The sequence below is a fragment of the Camelina sativa genome, chromosome 5, assembly GCF_030686135.1.
Source record: "Camelina sativa cultivar CO46 ecotype springtype chromosome 5, ASM3068613v1".
Classification (NCBI taxonomy): domain Eukaryota; kingdom Viridiplantae; phylum Streptophyta; class Magnoliopsida; order Brassicales; family Brassicaceae; genus Camelina; species Camelina sativa.
Window position 1 is genome coordinate 20,761,889 of NC_141884.1, and position 18,168 is coordinate 20,780,056.

General features: G+C 37.9%; 1 pseudogene; it reads left to right on the top strand.

Moving 5' to 3' along the window:
* Positions 1–717: 717 nt before the first annotated feature.
* Positions 718–2,668, top strand: LOC104789316 (protein FAR1-RELATED SEQUENCE 5-like; annotated as a pseudogene).
* Positions 2,669–18,168: the final 15,500 nt, after the last annotated feature.

Here is an 18,168-nt window from a genome sequence, read left to right on the forward strand (position 1 = left end):
TTGTGTGATCGTTTATTTTCGTTTTATTGACAAAATTAATATGATATACTAACAAATTTACAATCATATCATACATATTACTGCAGATTGCGATGGAGAATAGTCATGAAGTTGCTCATGATGATCAATATGAATCTAGTATGCAAGTCTCAGCCTCAGGTGAACCCAGTTGTCTTGGTCAAAAACAGTTTTGAGTTTAAGGCAGAAAAATATGATTCAGTAAGTGATGACGACAAATTTGAGGAAGAAGAAGAAGATGACATAGCCAACAAAGAAGACTTTGTTGAAACTGAAGAGATATCTACTTTAGAACCAAACACAAAAAATGAGAAGAAAGATGAGCTGTGTATTGGAATGGAGTTTAGTTCTAATGAATCTGCGCATAAAGCTTATGAAAAGTTTGGAGGAGTACATGGTTTTGATGTAAGAAAACAACGGAGGAAGATAAAAAATAATAAGGTGGTGAGGCTTCTTTATGTTTGCTCGAAAGAGGGGTTTAGGAAGGAAACCAAGAAAAAAACAAGTTATTCACAACGAATTACTCGATGTGGTTGTAAAGCTCATATGGCTTGCTACCTTCAAAGGACAGGAAAATTTAAGATTGTGTCTTTCAACCAGAGTCACAACCATGATTTAGTGGAGACGCCTATGAAGCATTTTATGAAAGGAAATCGGATGTTCTCTGTCGCTCAAACACAACATGCTGATGATGCTGAGATGTCAGGAATTTCAGCAAAAGCAACCGTCGAAATGATGAGTAGAGAAGTTGGGGGAAGAGAAAATTTGGGTTTTTTGGAGAAAGATTATGGAAATTATATTTACCGAAAGCGAATGGAAAAAATGGTAAAAGGAGATGCTGGAGCAGTTTTAGAATACTTTCAAAAGAAGAAAGAGGATAATTCATCTTTTTTTTATTCAATACAACTTGATGAAGACGATATGATCACAAATATCTTATGGGCAGATGATCGGTCCATAAGTGATTACAATCTTTTTGGAGATGTTGTTTGCTTTGACACAACTTATAAGACCAATGAATATGATAGACCATTTGCTCCATTTGTAGGGGTCAATCATCATAAGCAAACTGTTGTGTTTGGTGCTGCTTTACTATATGATGAAACCACAGAGTCATATAAGTGGCTTTTTGAGACTTTTCTTGGAGCAATATCTGGAAAACAACCAAAAACAATTCTTACTGATCAGTATGCAGCAATGGCGAATGCAATAGAAAAGGTGTTCTCTGAAACAAAGCATAGGTTATTTGTTTGGCATATTTACAAACATGCTGCAAAGAAGTTGAGTCATGTATTTCATGGACCAGGACAATTTTCCACAGACTTTGGAAATTGTGTATATGACCACGAAGAGGAAGAAGATTGGTTATTGGCATGGAGTAATATGCTTGAGAAGCATAGTTTGACAGAAAATAAATGGTTGAAGAATGTGTTTGATGTGAGAGAAAAATGGGCAATGGTATATGGACGTCATACTTTTACAGCAGATATGGTGAGCACACAACGTAGTGAAAGTATGAATAATATTTTGAAAAGATACTTGAAGAGCAGCTATGACTTATTGTCCTTCTTTGAACACTATAAGAGAGTGTTAGGTGATCGACGATATAAAGAATTAACTGCAGACTTCAAAATGATGCATACCTTGTCAGTATTATCTGCTTCTGTAGAGATCTTGCAACATGCAGAAGAAGTGTATACACCTGAAGTTTTTAGCTTGTTTCAGAAGCAATATATAGTTATCGGTGATTATGTTGCAAAAAAGGTCAGTAAGTCTGAGATGGTGTATGAATACACAGTATCTTATCGTGGTGGACCGAAAGAGCATTTGGTTAATTATGATGCTATAAACCAAGCAGTAGAGTGTAGCTGCATGAAGTATTCTTTTGCTGGGATCTTATGTCGTCATGCATTGAAAGTGTTGGATAAGAAGGATGTTAGAAGAATTCCATCTAACTACATCTTGACTCGATTGACTAAAGAGGCAAAATCGCGAAGCATATATTCTTATCGTATAGAGACAACTAATGGATCAGTAACACAATCGATTGGAAAGCGTTACAGCCATTTATGTCGAAATTTCTGTGAGATTGCATCCGTTGCTGTTGAACATGTATAATTGACGATGTGTGCAAATGAAGCTGCATGTCAGTTGCTTAAAAAGTTAGAGGAAAAGAAAAAGGAACTTGTGAAAGCTAATGCATGGATGCTATCAACTTCACATGTTGAACCTGTAGAAGGAGAAGAAGACGAGAAAATTTCAAACGTAAGTGGAATTAAAAGAAAAGCTACTGTTGGACGACCAAAGAACAAAAAAGTCGGACCTCATGGTCGGTATTTGAATGCTCTTGAAACAAAAAAACGTGGTACATCAAAGAGAAAATTATCATTTCAGGTATTTGATAAATAATTTTCTTTTTTTACATATGTTCAATTTCCACCATAATGTGACTTATTTAATTTGTGTATGTATACTAATGACAAGATAAATTTGATAAATGTTTTAGGACTCAACTCCTATTTCTGATATCCAGTTATCTGTTGCTACCACTGATCCGACTTTACCGACATAATTATTTTTCTCTCGATTACAAGTAAATATTTTATTTTTAGTTTTTATATTTTAATTATCTGTTATTTTTATAATTTGAAATTTTATATTTTGTAGGAATTTGACAAGTGTTGTGGTGATTTAGCCTAAGCTCTATTATTTTGAAGTGGACAACACAAAAAACTGTTGAAACTCTATTATTATCTAGCGACTATTTAATTTTTGTTACATCTTTTTGTTTAGAGGCCAAGTCGTTATATCCATGAACAATTCTGAAACTATTTCAATATCTTTCGTTGAATTCCTCGTTGATACTTACTCATTCTCTTTTCCGTTTTTTTTTTCTGGTTATTGGATACATATTGATTTGACATTTACTCGGACTTACGTGATTCTCTACGTCCTAAAGTAGACTATCTGCAAATCCAAATATTTACTACTTGTGGTGTTTGTTCAGATAGAGTTTTGTCCATTTGATTAATAAGGTCCAACTGTTCTTTCTTTTGCATTTTGGAGTTGCAGTTCATCGATTTCTTCTTGGAGAAAATAAAAGCAAAGACTTTAACAAATAGTTAGTGGTCCCTACAATTCTGTATTTTTCCTCTTCGTACATGAGACAATTAATTAGTGGTTTCCATAATTAATTTTAATTGTTTTGATTTATTTAAATAATATGAATTATTTTATTAAGATGACATGGCTAATTGATTGGTTATCAAGGTGGGGGTGAATGAGATGGGTTCATCCCTAGGGGTGAACTCAAGAATTGTTCTTTACACCCCCACCAAATAGACATTGCAAGTAGTGTAGACCAAGTGCTTTCCCCATCATGTCATTATCCCTCAAATTCACACACAACCACTCGATAAGTAACTTAGCAAAAGACTCTCTTCTCTTCTTAATAGGCACCAACGGATTCCAAACACCTTCCATGGTTTGGCAGCCAAGAAGAATATGAATAATAGTCTCATTCCCCCTTTTACAAATCTGACATACTCTTGATCAGGCCCGGCTTAGCACATGTGTTGAGGGTGCAAGAGCATAGGGTCACAGGGTCCAAAAAAAATTTACATGTTAATTTTTTTTTTTTGTAAATACTATATATCTAGGTTATGTTTTTTATAAAATAGCACTAGGACTAGAGAAATTTTGAGCCGGGCATGCTCTTGATTGACATAGATGACGTCGTTGTCGCTCCATATTTGTCATAATAACTCAATTCATTCTCAGCTATAAGAAGACTTTTATTCTCTCTAGTGCAATCACTTTCCAAACTCGTTGGAATAATTTGCTCAAATCTTATTTTGGAGTGTTATCCTTAATTCATATAGAGTGTGATGATGGACTGTTCCCATACCTCCCCAAGAAATCTGATGATGCGCCTTAGTCACATTATCTAGAACCACTAACCTTAGCCTTAATATACTATCGTCCAGAACATGAGGTTTGTTTTGATCAAACAAATCGCATGTACCATTACGTAATAGCTCTTTAGCCCGAATCAAGTCGGCTCCTACTAGTAAACTCCCTGTTGCAACCTCCATTAGTACTTTAGTAGATGACCACCTATCAGCCTATAGCTTAATCGTGTGTCCATGTCCCATAACCCATCAGGTCCTGATACATGGAACCACCACTTCTCTTATACCAACTCCAACACTTCTCCATGTTGCCTAACAATTACTCTTAGTAACCATCCATAAATGATCATGAACATCTCTCACTTTATATTTGCTTCACAATACTCTTGCCCAAATACTAGAATGCCTGTGTTACAGCCGCCACTTATCTTTCACCCAACTAGTAGGGCTTTATTCATATACGGTGCATACCTTATTGTTGGGATACAAACAATGTCCCACATCTGAAGATTAGAAAATAAGTTTCTAGTATATAAGCCAAGACCAACTCCAATTAGTATGAGGCCTTTTGGGAAGGAGCCCAATAAGAAATCCGTGCGGGCTTTACCACCTGGGCCCAAAGCGGACAATATCATACTAATAGGGGAGTTGGCTTGGGCTTGGAAAGCCTAACAATTGGTATCAGAGCCTAGGTCGAAAAGTGGACCTAGGGAAGTGGGTGTGGGCTCTGTCTGGGAGGATCTCTTAAAAAGATGACATGATTAAGGGTGCCTCAAGAATACTTCAGGAATAAGGGGGTACCAGAGCCTAGGTACCTGGGTTTCGCTGAAGGGGAGGCCAAAGTATCATGGTGCATAGTTTGAGGGGAGGTTTGTTGGGATACAAACAATGTCCCACATCTGAAGATTAGAAAATAAGTTTCTAGTATATAAGCCAAGACCAACTCCAATTAGTATGAGGCATTTTGGGAAGAAGCCCAATAAGAAATCCGTGCGGGCTTTACCACCTGGGCCCAAAGCGGACAATATCATACTAATAGAGGAGTTGGCTTGGGCTTGGAAAGCCCAACACTTATCCTCAAGCCTCCATCAGTCTTTGGGAGAAAAACTATCTTCCAACTTAGTAAGTGTTGCTTCCTCTGTTATGTCCAGCTGCCCCACTAAACAAGATCTTGACATTTTGTCAAGAGATGCAAGCGTAGATTTTGGAAGAGAGATCATACTCATTGCATGCACTGGAATCAACGAGAGTACACTTTGGTAAGGGTCAGCCTTCCCGCAAAGCTCAGACACCGTCCTTTCCAACCTAATAACAGTGATAAGATTTTCTCAAGGATGTCTCCAAAAGTTTCTTTATTAATATGCTTCCGTAAAACTGGTTTGCCCAAATGTTTTCTCACATGTCGCGTAGATTTAATTACACTCTCATCACTAACCAATTTCTCTAAGGCTTGACTCACATTGCTTGAGAAAAATATCTTTGATTTCTCCAAACTAACCTTTTGATCGTACCCAACACAAATCTTTCCAGCACTCTCTATATTGCTCTGATATGTGTCACATAAGCCTCAACAAATAAGATTAGGTTGTCTGCAAAACAAATGGGAAAGTTTTGGGCCTCCACGCGACAAGCTGGTTGGAACTATTGCTGAACTGCATGCTTGTTAGATTGTTGGTTTATCGGTTTAGATTTATTGGTTCGACTTGGTTAATTATTTGTGACATTTGTTGGTTATTTGGTTATTGCTGAATTAACTATTTATGCATTTCAATTGGTTTATGATGGGTTCTGCATTGATTGTCGGCATGTTTAAATTGAGAAAATTAGTTAATAACAATGAGATTATTAAATGATTAACAAAAGATGAGTTCACAGATCGGATTATGTGGCGGGAGAAGTTTTGATCAATATTAATAGAAAAGGTCTAAAATATCTTGATGCTAAAACACATGTTTAGTTTTTCATTTTATTGATGCTAAACGCCATTAATATTAGAATAATAGACATGTCAATCAATGTATCTTAACAAATATGAATAATGTTTAGTTATCTTAAAAAAAGAAGATATATCATTAAGAAAACAAATAAGATATTTTAATACAACATTTAGTTATAAAAATTAAATTATTTTAATATGACAAAAAAAATTATCTTTGATAAAACAAACTTTAAAAGTTCATGGATGAGTATGCTAGAATTAGGTTCGATGTAATATGAGTTAGATGATAGCGTTAATCTCTTTTGATAGTTTTAATTCTAAATGTGCAATCGTAATATTAAAATACTAAATTTTATTTTTTGAAAAGATATTAAATTACTAAGTTACATGTGTAAGTTATGATAAATCTAAAAAATAATAAAAATTTAAATTACATAGCTTTAAAAGGAAACAAGAAAACTTAAATTGTTACATGTGAAAATAAAATTGTTATGTGATAAGATTAAATCTTAATATTATTATTATTTTCTTGCATAGAAGTTTAAAATATTTGACCGGTGGATTGGGTTTAAATTTTAGGGGACTCTCTCTACTCTCTCCTCCTCTTCACCAAAAATTAGATTTCGTTTTTTTTCTTTTGCATGCTTTTCTTCATTGCAGATGGTGGATTTGTAGAGAAGATCTAAGAGTGAGCAAGGATCCTCTTCTACCAACAATGGTGGTATGGTTCTCTCTATTCGGTGTAGTTGTGGCTCCGGTTAAATGGAGAAGGTTATCCGGAGTAAAGGCCCCTGGTTTGAAGACGCAGATGGGTTATCGTCAAACTTTCTAGGCTCATCCGTTCAACCGGTTGCTGAGGCAAGTGGTGGGTAGCGCTGTTTTGTCGAGGTGGTTAATGGCTAGATCCTTTGGATCTATGTTGGCTGTCGCGGATTATGGTTCTAGGTGGATTGGGTGAGCCACCAGCCTCTGTAATTTCTGTGAATCGTGTGTCCACCAGACCGGTTTGAAGTTGTCCTTGCTCGAGGGAGATCGAAGTTGTCGGTGGTTGAAGGAGGGGATAGATCTGATTACTGAAAGTTTGCTAGGTTAGGAACTGTCAATGTCGATGTTGGTTGTCGGAAGTTATGCACACTGGAAAGGTTGTAGCGGGTCAGATGGTTTTTCAGAACAAGATCAACGGCAGAAAGTGGATTCTTCTGTCGGTGGTCTAGATCCCGTCGTGGCTGTTGCGAAGCCGTGGCCCTTGAATCCACCAGAATTGGTGCGCTGACTCGCTGCTTCCGGTGATCAACAGGATTCAATCTCTTGCTAGCGGTTTGCTCTGTTTTGTTGCTATAAGTCCTAATTTTGTATTTGGATAAGAAATTGTAAAGGCCATGGTCCAAGCCCAATTAGGAGGTTGATTATTAATATTTTTAAAAAAACATTGGACCATTCTTGGATATATGGAAAGATGTAGTTTACAATATTCTGGTAAAGTGTATTATAGAAAAATTACAAACAAAGCTTCCAAATTCAGCATGTAGTTAAATTATCAGTTTTATATGCCTTATTATACAGTAGGCCTAGGCATAAAATTTGAATCCAAAAATCTGAACCGTATCCAAACCGAAATATTGAGATTAAAACCAAACTAAAACTAATGGTCCGAATAGTAACCATGGATTAGTAGTGTGGGACAAAAAATTTGTTAGTGCGGTACAGTTCAACTGCGGTACGTGCAAGACAAACGTATTTACGGGACAAGTGCGGTTATTCCAAAATAAATGGTACAATATAATGTTTGATTGTTGAAAAGCAATTGGCAGCGCATGTTTCATATTATTTTATTTATAACTAGTATAAGTATCTATTTTCATTTTTGTATTAATAAATATATATTTTAATTTCTGAATTTAAAATACCAAAATTTATTTAAAATTAAATTTTAATATACATATTTATTATTGAATCAGTTACTAGTTCAATCATAAAAAAAGTACAACACAATAAAAAAATCATTGTCAAGCTCTTTGAATTGCAAATCTATTCATAATATCAATCTTTAGTTCCAAACTGGTTTAACTAACAATAATATCATAAATTATATATTTTTTTCAAACAACATTTGAGTTATATATTTTTTTTGTTAGTACAAAAGACTTATTAAAAATAAGTCAAAAACATTACCTATAATACAATGAGAAGTAATAGTGAGAGAGAGAGAAATAATAGTGAGAGAGAGAAATTTGTTCTCTTTATAAATATATATATATATATTATTTATATTAATCAAAAAGTGTAATTCCCTCTGTGGTTTTTGTAAATCCGCTGGGTAAATACTTGTTTGATTTGAAAAGCGATTCATGTCTTTGTCCAGTGGTTTATATTAGTTATATTAATCAAAAAGTGCAATTCCCTCTGCGGTTTTTGTAAATCCGCTGGGTAAAGACTTGTTTGATTTGAAAAGCGGTTCATGTCTTTGTCCAGTGGTTAATTCCGCAAAATTTTTATTTTTGAAAAACGCCCAATTACAATAATTGTGTTGAATGGTGAAATTTTTGCGTTATTGATAAAGTCACAAAAAACGCCCCACACTTTTGTTCTCCATTCTTTCGGATATCAAATAATATTCAATTTGAACCAATATCCACAGATATCCGAATATAAGCGAACATATAATAAACAGTTTGATATTCCGATGGATATGCCGCATATCTTTTACGTATTGATATGGTTTTATGTTAGTTTGAACTTTGAACTTATCATTTGCTTCATTTCTATCTTTTTTTTTTAGATACTCGGTTGGTATGGTTATTTGGGTAAGATCAAATTAAAAAAGTATTCAAATAAAACCTTATCCAACAAATTTGGTTTAATTTTGGTTATCTACAATCATATCCAAACCGATCCAAAATCCGAATTATCAAAACCAAAACTAATCCGAAATTTTATAAATACCCAAATAGATGTTAGAGTTAATATCCAAAAATTCCAAAATCCAAAAATCCAAAATGAATCCAATCTGATATTCTAATGTCCAGGCCTCAGCATGACAGCTATAGATTCGCAATCCATATAATGCAAACAATTTTGGTTTTTGGAAGAAACACATCGCAAGTCTTTTGACTTTCAGAGACCCGATATTATGTTCGAAAGTATCTAAATGGGTATTGATGAAAGCTTAGCTACGCATGCATGTACAGAAGACCAACTTTACTCCCTTTTTTTTATATATAACTCTCACAATTAAAGTATAAAGAATTCAATAAATAAATTTGTGGCTTTGATTTTTTTTTTTACATTTTTTTCCCGGCCGTAGGCAAATTAACTAAAGTCACCAAATACAGATTTATCATTACAATTCTTTCTTTTTTGGCTATACGCTTTAAATTTTTTTCGTCCTCTAAGAGTGAGAAAAATATAATTTAATGACTTTCCCATCATTAGTTTTCGGGATGATTCATAATTGTCTCCATATACAAAATCTCCGGTCGTGATTCTAGTGAGTGAAATCATTACTGTATCCATAATTACATTAGTAGTAAAGAACAGCAATTTTGAAATGAATTACATTATGGCAAGTGGGATATTCAGATAAATTTTTTATTTTTATTTTTTGTTAGTATATTATTTTAATATTAATTTTATTAATATACTATTTTCTTAATTCTTGTGATTTAGTATATAACCCTTGTTATACCGTACAAAAAAAATTATTTAATATAATCTAAATTAAATCAGTTTGATTCGATATATTTTATATTGGTGTTGTTAAAATAGTAAAATAAGGATCTAACTTATATTAAAGTATTATATAATTTTTTTTTTATTTTTTAGTAATATCAATTCAACTCTGTTATGTTATATAACTCGTTCTGAAATATAACCCATTTGTGTTATTTTGAAATTTTAATAAGTTTAAATATATTTGTTGGCAAAAAAAATATATGTTTAAATATTCATAATTTTAAATATATCAATTATAATATTTTAAACTTCTTTAAACTGTAAAATTTACTATATACGGTTAAATTAAACAGTGCAACTAAAAACTCGAATTAAACTCACGATATATGTAAAGCCCCGACCGGCACCTTTCAGTAGGCCCCATGTCCACTCCCAGTTCATGTGCCCACTTTCCTTAATGGGCCTCACGTCCTCTCACTAGGTCCGTGAGCCCACCCATATCCGCGGTCGGTTTGCTATGTCCGGGAGGTTTTAAAGACTTATTACCGTCCCTACAAATCACCACATGATATTTCTCTGTGTTTTGTCCTCACTCACACAGTTCTGACAGTCACTTTCCGGAAGGTCACCCATCCTGAGACTACTCAGCTCAAACACGCTTAACTCTGGAGTTCTCTTAGGACCTTTGACCGAAAATATAATTTCACTTTGGTGACATAGGCGGTCAAATCAATTCTTTTAAACCTCTCCGCAAACCTCTGAAACTGGGGTGTCACAATGTACCATAAAACTATATTTGTTTAACATAATCTTAATCAAGTTTGACATACATTAGTGTTGTTAAATATTAAAATGAAATTTTAATGAAATTTTAATTAATTTATTATTATTAATTCAAGAGTGTCCCATCATATATATAACTCGTTAGGCAATATAACTCGTCTCTGTTATTTTAAAATTTTAATAGTTTTAAATATTTAGAATTTTAAATTTTTATTAAGTTTAGATATATCAGTTATATATTTTAAACTTCTTAAAAATTTAAAATTTGTTATATACGGTAAATTTACTATATATGTATGTTGAACACACAATTTTTATATTAATTGAGTAATGTATGTCCATTTTAAAAACTTCAAATCACAATATATGAGAAATATACATTTTTATTAATTTTATGTATGATATGATAATTCACAATAATTAAAAGTTAAATTCAAACAAAGATGATAAGAGAAAAAAAAATGTGGAATAAATCTTCAAAAGATTAATATCAATTGTAGAACATTATATATTTGGATACTTCAAATATTTTAATTATGTTTGGTTATAAGGATAGTAGAGAAAGTTAACTAAAGTTGTTTTTACGTGGATTGAAACAATTAATGACATTCAATGCTAATAGTTACCAAAATAGATTTAATTCTCAAAAGACACTAGTATAGATTTTGTATAAAGTAGATTTGGATTTTGGCCGATTTCATTATCTATATATACATTTTGCAAGTATATTTTGTAAAAAAACCTTGAATATCTAAATTATTTACAATTCTATGACATTGGGATTTATTGTATATTAAGAAAATTAAAAACTAATATCTATCATATTTATCGAAATTATAAATCTGAATTACTATTTTCTAATTTCTTTTCTCTCCTTTCATCTTTATATGATTTTATTTGTTTATAAAAATTATTTGATTACATAAAACATAAGTTGCAATTTGATTTTTTTAAACTGGACGAATATTACTCAATTCATTTAAAAAAGTGTATGTACAACGACACACATTGAGTAGTAAATTTTAGACAATGGACGAGGTTAAAGAAAAAATGTTTATCTTACGGTGTACTCCGAGTTAAAATATCATGAGACAAGGTTATATAGAGGTACATGTTTGAGTATATTAATAGAAATTTAGAATATCATTAATTCAGTGTTATACGTGTAAAAAATTATTTCATCATTTTGTTAATACTATCAATATTAGAGTAATAGACATATACAACTTAAACTTTAAATTTTTTAGGTAAAAATAATTTGTCCTGCAGTATACTAAACAAAATATTAGCTATATATATATATAGTTAATTTACTAAACAAATTACATTTTTTGTTTAAAAATTTAGCTCAGCGGTGTACTGCAAATTAAAATTTAGTATAGTATAAAACAATAACCATGTAAGAGCTACATTATAATAAATTGTAGCGTTAATTTAAGTATTACAAAATATATTATTGATTATTTTTTTACAGCACGTGATAATATTGATTTTTAGTTAAATATTAGCAAAGTTATGTCCTATATTATTTGTTAACTATATAAATTAATGTTTTGAAAACTGAAAATAATTTATAAGCAAATACTAGTAAACTAGATAATAACCCACGCTGGTAACGCGGAGAATTTTTATTTTATTTTGTTATTTGTTAATATTATGTTTATGTTGTATCATTCATTTACATGTTATATAATATAGTACTATTGAAACAACCCTTCCCGTTTTTTTTTTTTTTTAATACCTTAATTTACTAGTGGTCCCATACCCACTAACATCCTAACATCAATCAATAACCGCGGATAATCAAATAAAACAAATTCCATTAAACCAAAAGAATTCCAACATTCAAATCCAATAACCAATAACATCAATCAAATAAAGAGATAACCAACAACTAACCTCCTACAATGTTCCTTTGACTTAATCTAGCAACCTAACAACAGCTAGACCACAATCAATCATGTCTCTAGAACATCCTCCTCCTCATAGCCCTTGATTCCACGATCACACTTTTCCTTTACCTGCACACCACAAACAACAATTGAGATGCGTAAGTATTATCATAAATACTTAGTGAGGCCATCCTCCCATCTACTGGGTTATACACACAAGCAGATGAGACCCTCAAGTTCAAGCAAAACAAACAACACACAACAATACATCAAACCAGAAAAACAAGTCTCGGATAAGACTAGTGTCGACCGATGCCAAACGGTGTCGATCGATGCTACAACAAGGTGTCGACCGATGCCAAACAGTGTCGACCGATGCCCATCAAATTGGTGTCGACCGATGCTCCTGAGTGTCGATCGATGCCTCCTCTGCAGACACGATCTGCACGAATCCCAGCGACGAACTCCGACTCCAATCAACCCAAAATCGACTCCAATCAAGTCTAACCATCTCGGAATTCACTAGAAATCACACAAATAACGAACCCAAGCAACAAAACAACACAAACAGCAAGAAAAACACTCAAACAAGAGAGATCTCATGCTTAGATCAACCATGATCAAGCACTCACCTCAAGAACAAGAAGTTTGGATTGAGAAACGTGGAAAACAACACCTCCAGAAGCTTCCCCTTCGATTCCAGCAACAGCTAACCCTCCTACAGCCTCAGATCTCTCCAAAATCACCAAGAACAAGCCCAGAAATCTCAGAAAACGTTTTTCTCTCTTTTCTCTCTTTCTTTTTACTCAACGGCGACAAATGAAACTCTGAAACCCTAAGGTTCGTCCTAAGACACTTACAACTCGATTTAGGGATTTTAATTGAACCAAACCGAACCAATTCGGCAATTAAATCAAACCGGTCGAACCCAGAAATTAGTGGTGTCGATCGATGCCACTAGGGTGTCGATCGACACTCCTTCCAAAATCCCAAAATTCTGGTTCGCGGATGTTACAATTCTCCCCCACCAATACGGATTCGTCCCCGAATCCCGCAATACCGTCCATCTGCTAAGGACCTCCGTGCCACCGTCATCACGGCCCGCACGTCCCCAGACCGGACTAAACACCATCAGTCAAGGTTTCCCGTGCCACTGTCGCAACAGCCCGCACACCTCCGACTGACCCTCGAGGTCTCCCTCTAGCCAATATACTCGCATCATAACACTATCTGCTCACAACTCAGTGCTTCCCCCGTCCGTGGTCGCAACCAACGAATCATGCCGGCTCGCTATCAGGCCAACCGCCTTAAGCTACAGCATCCAGGAAGTCACACACACACACTCCCCCCGCTCTCGGGTCGCAACCCTCGAGACATACCGGCTCACTGCCGAGCCTCAGCTCACAGCTACGGTATCCAGGGAGCCTCACATATCCCGCTCTTGGGTCGTCACCCTCAAGCGCGCTCTCGGATCGTCATCCGAAGCAACATACCACTCCCACTCTCTGGCCACAAAGTCCATCGAGCTATCGGTATCACGTGAGTTGGGCCCACACGGCCTAGAGCAAAAACAAACACTGATGCCAACGAGTATCTCCTGGCTAGATCTATCTCACTTTTCCACAAAACATTCCCATTTTAGAAACTTCCTATTTATGGAAACCTTCCTTTTGTGGAAACTTTCTATTTATGGAAACTTTCCAAAAATAGAAACCCGAGCTATTTCTCTTTTCCCATGACAACAACAGTCAAACATAAAGAAAAATACTCATCTTATTAATCTCAAAATGTCATAATCGTTACAATCTCAACGAAATTACATCAGAAAAACCAAAAATACAACAACCGGAGCCAACAACCCGCATCCCGAGCACCACCTCATCTTGATACTTAGTCGCACAACCAACCACCCCTAAGCGACCAAATATCAAGAGAGATGGGGTGGAATACTCCGTACCCGCTCCAGCCACGGACTACAACTCGGACCCGGCTAGACAAGCTCAAGCGGTCTACTTCTCAAACCACTTCTTAAACCTTGCCTTCATCCTCGCCTCGGGCTCCCAAGTCTGCTCCTCTACTCCGTCACAGTCCCACAGGACTCTCATCAAAGGAATCTTCTTCTTCCGAAGTTCCTTGACTCTCCTCTCGAGCACCCTCACTGGTCTCGCCTCCAAAGTCATGTTAGGCTGAAGATCCTCAGGAATCTTAGCCAACAACTGATCACCCTCGTGAAGACACTTCCTCAGCATCGACACATGAAATACCTTGTGGAACGCACGCATAACCTCAGGCAACTCCAGCCTATATGCCACTGGTCCCACCCGCTCAACCACTCTGAACGGACCCATGTACCTCGGACTCAACTTAGTCTCTGTCAAAGACCTGTTCGGACCCCGCAACATGGCCATCTTGAGGTACACTCTATCACCAACCTGAAACTCAAGATCCTTTCTCCTCTTATCAGCATAGCTCTTCTGCCGATCCTGAGCCTCCTTCATGTTCAGCCTCAAAACCCGAATCTTCTCCGAGGTCTCCTGAACAAAATCTGCACCAAATATGCTCCTCTCCCCCACCTGAGTCCAACATAAAGGTGTACGACACGGCCTCCCATACAGGGCCTCATAAGGAGTCATCCCAATACTAGCCTGGTAGCTGTTGTTATAAGCAAACTCCACCAAGCTCAAGTGATCTGCCCAATGACCACCCCAATCCAGCACACACATCCTCAATAAATCCTCCAAAATCTGGATCGTCCTGTCTGACTGATCGTCCGTCTGAGGATGATAGGCTGTACTCATATGCACCTTCGTGCCCAACTCTGCCTGAAACGCCCTCCAGAACACCGAAGTGAACTTGGAATCTCTATCAGACACAATACTAACAGGCACACCATGCAATCTGACTATCTCCCTCACATACTTCTTGGCCAAAACCGCTGCTCCATCAGTTTTCTTGATGGCCAGAAAATGTGCAGACTTAGTCAAACGGTCCACAATGACCCAAATAGCATCAAACGTCCTCGACACAGGTAAACCTACCACGAAGTCCATCGTGATCAAATCCCACTTCCACTCTGGAATGGGTAAACTCTGTAACAAACCACCAGGAACCTGATGCTCCGCCTTCACCAGCTGGCAAGTATCACACTTCGCCACCCAGTCAGCTACGTCCTTCTTCATCCCGACCCAGTGATAATACCGCTTGAGATCACGGTACATCTTGGTCGCCCCTGGATGAATAGAGAACTTGCTCGAATGAGCCTCTCTCAGTATCTCCTGCCTCAAATCCTCACCCTTGGGCACACAGATCCGACCATGCACAAGGATAGTACCATTAGCAGAAACCTGATACTCTGCACCCGCAGCCTTAGAGGCATTCACCAGCCCCTCATCACTCTCCTGAGCTAACCTCACTCTGCTCAACAAATCTGCTCTATCAACTGCCTCCAAACCCAAAGGTTCTTGTGAGATAGCACACAAACTCAATGCACTAATCTCACCTACCAACACCTCCATATCCTGCTCCTGAGCCGAAGCCACCCGCTTCCGACTCAAGGCATCTGCAACCAGATTAGCTTTACCAGGATGGTAAGCTATGTCCAAATCATAATCTGCTACTAACTCCATCCAACGCCTCTGCCTCAAATTCAGCTCAGGCTGAGTAAAAATATACTTCAGACTCTTGTGATCTGTGAATACCTGTACCTTCCCACCATACAGATAGGATCTCCAAATCTTAAGAGCAAAGATCACTGCTGCCATCTCCAAATCATGAGTAGGGTAATTAGCTTCATGCTTCCGCTACTGCCGCGAAGCATAAGCTATAACCTTCCCCTGCTGCATAAGTACACAACCCAACCCCACTCTAGAAGCATCTGTATACACAACATAAGGCTCGTCCTGCTCAGGCAATGCTAACACCGGCGTGGTAGTCAACATCTGCTTGAGACTTGCAAAACTTGCCTCACACTCTGGTGACCACACAAACGGGACATCCTTCCCTGTAAGCTTAGTCATCGGCTGAGCCATACTCGCAAAACCCCGAACAAACCTCCTGTAGTAACCTGCTAACCCCAGGAAACTCCGAATCTCAGTGGCACTCTGCGGCCTCGGCCACTCCCTGATGGACTGAATCTTCTCTGGATCCACTGAAACTCCCTCAGCTGAAACAATATGACCCAAGAACCCCATCTCACGCTGCCAGAAACTGCACTTACTCAGCTTAGCAAACAACTTCTGCTCCCGCAGCTTCTCCAACACTGCTCTCAGATGTACTGCATGCTCCTCAGGACTCTTAGAATATACCAGGATGTCGTCGATGAAAATGATGACTGACACGTCCAGAAACTCCTGGAACACGCTGTTCATCAATCTCATAAACGCAGCTGGCGCGTTTGTCAACCCAAACGGCATCACCACAAACTCATAGTGCCCATATCTCGTCCTGAAGGCTGTCTTCCTCACATCTGCCTCATGAATAGGGATCTGATGATAACCTGAAGCCAAGTCGATCTTGGAGAACCAAGTAGCACCCCTCAACTGATCCAACAACTCATCAATCCTCGGGAGAGGGTACTTGTTCTTCACAGTAACTCGGTTCAAACCCCGGTAGTCAATACACAACCGAAAACTCCCATCCTTCTTCTTAACAAACAACACCGGAGCTCCCCACGGTGAACAACTAGGACGGATAAAACCCTTGCCCAGCAAATCCTCCAGCTGCTTCTTCAGCTCTGCCATCTCTGCTGGAGCCATCCTGTAAGGAGCCTTGGATAACGGCATCGTCCCCGGTTCCAGCTCAATAGTAAAAGGATCCGACCGAGATGGTGGTAATCCCTGCAATGACTGGAACACATCCTCAAAGTCCTCCACAACCGGAATACCGCTAACCGTAGACTTCCCCACTGACTCTGGCATAGATATAGTAACCAGATAGGCCTCACGCCCCTTCTCGATCATCTTCCCTGCCTGAACGGCTGAGATCACGAGACTCCCCGAAGTCGGTCTAATACCCTGAAAAACCAACTTCCCTCTTGGACGCTCAAACTCCACTCTACCCCGATAGCAATCCAAATGCACCTTATACCGATGCAACCAATCCATACCAAGAATGACGTCATACAACTCCACTGGACTGATAAGCAAATCCGCTGGCCACGACTCTCCTGCGATCTGAATATCAACTCCTCCAGCTCGTCAAATAACCCTCAGAAACTTGCCTCCAGTAACTCTGACAACTCCTGAACGCTCTCCAGAATCCCCTCTGATCCCCGCACTCACGGCACACTCCGGAGTAATGAAGCTATGAGAAGCTCCAGAATCAAACATAACATGGGACTTAAACCCGCCCACCAACAAGGTCCCTACACAAATCTCATGTGTTGAGAACCTAACACTTGACCACAAGCAAAAACAAATATAATCTGAACTATTGAATTGACTAAGTTCGAATCTCAGAAGTTATACCTGTGATCGCTCCTGCACTAGTGCCACCGGGCTCCTGGGTCGAGTACACCTGAGTCGTCGGCTCAATCCAACCCACCGGCTGCACACCGTGCTGCACACCCTGCTGCACCCCTGGCTGAGCTCCAGCCTGCAACACTGCTACTGCCCTCTGCTGCAACTTGGGACAACGAGGCTTGATATGCCCCGTCTCTCTGCAGTAGTAACACACTCGAGTATCGGTCCGCGGCTCCGTCACTGCCCGCTGCTCTGTCACTGCCCGCTGCTCACCTCTCTGTGGACAGCTAGTCACCTTGTGGTCCCTACTACCACACCCAAAGCATCTCGCACCCCCGTGCCTCGACCTCTGCATAGCATCAAACTTCCGCTTCTGCCCTTGCGCAGGCTTGCCGCCCTTGCTAGGAACAGAAGACGGCTGAGACTGCTGAGACTGCTGTGGCTGCACTGAAGAACCGACCACAACCACTTGTGACCTCAAGTCATCCTCTATC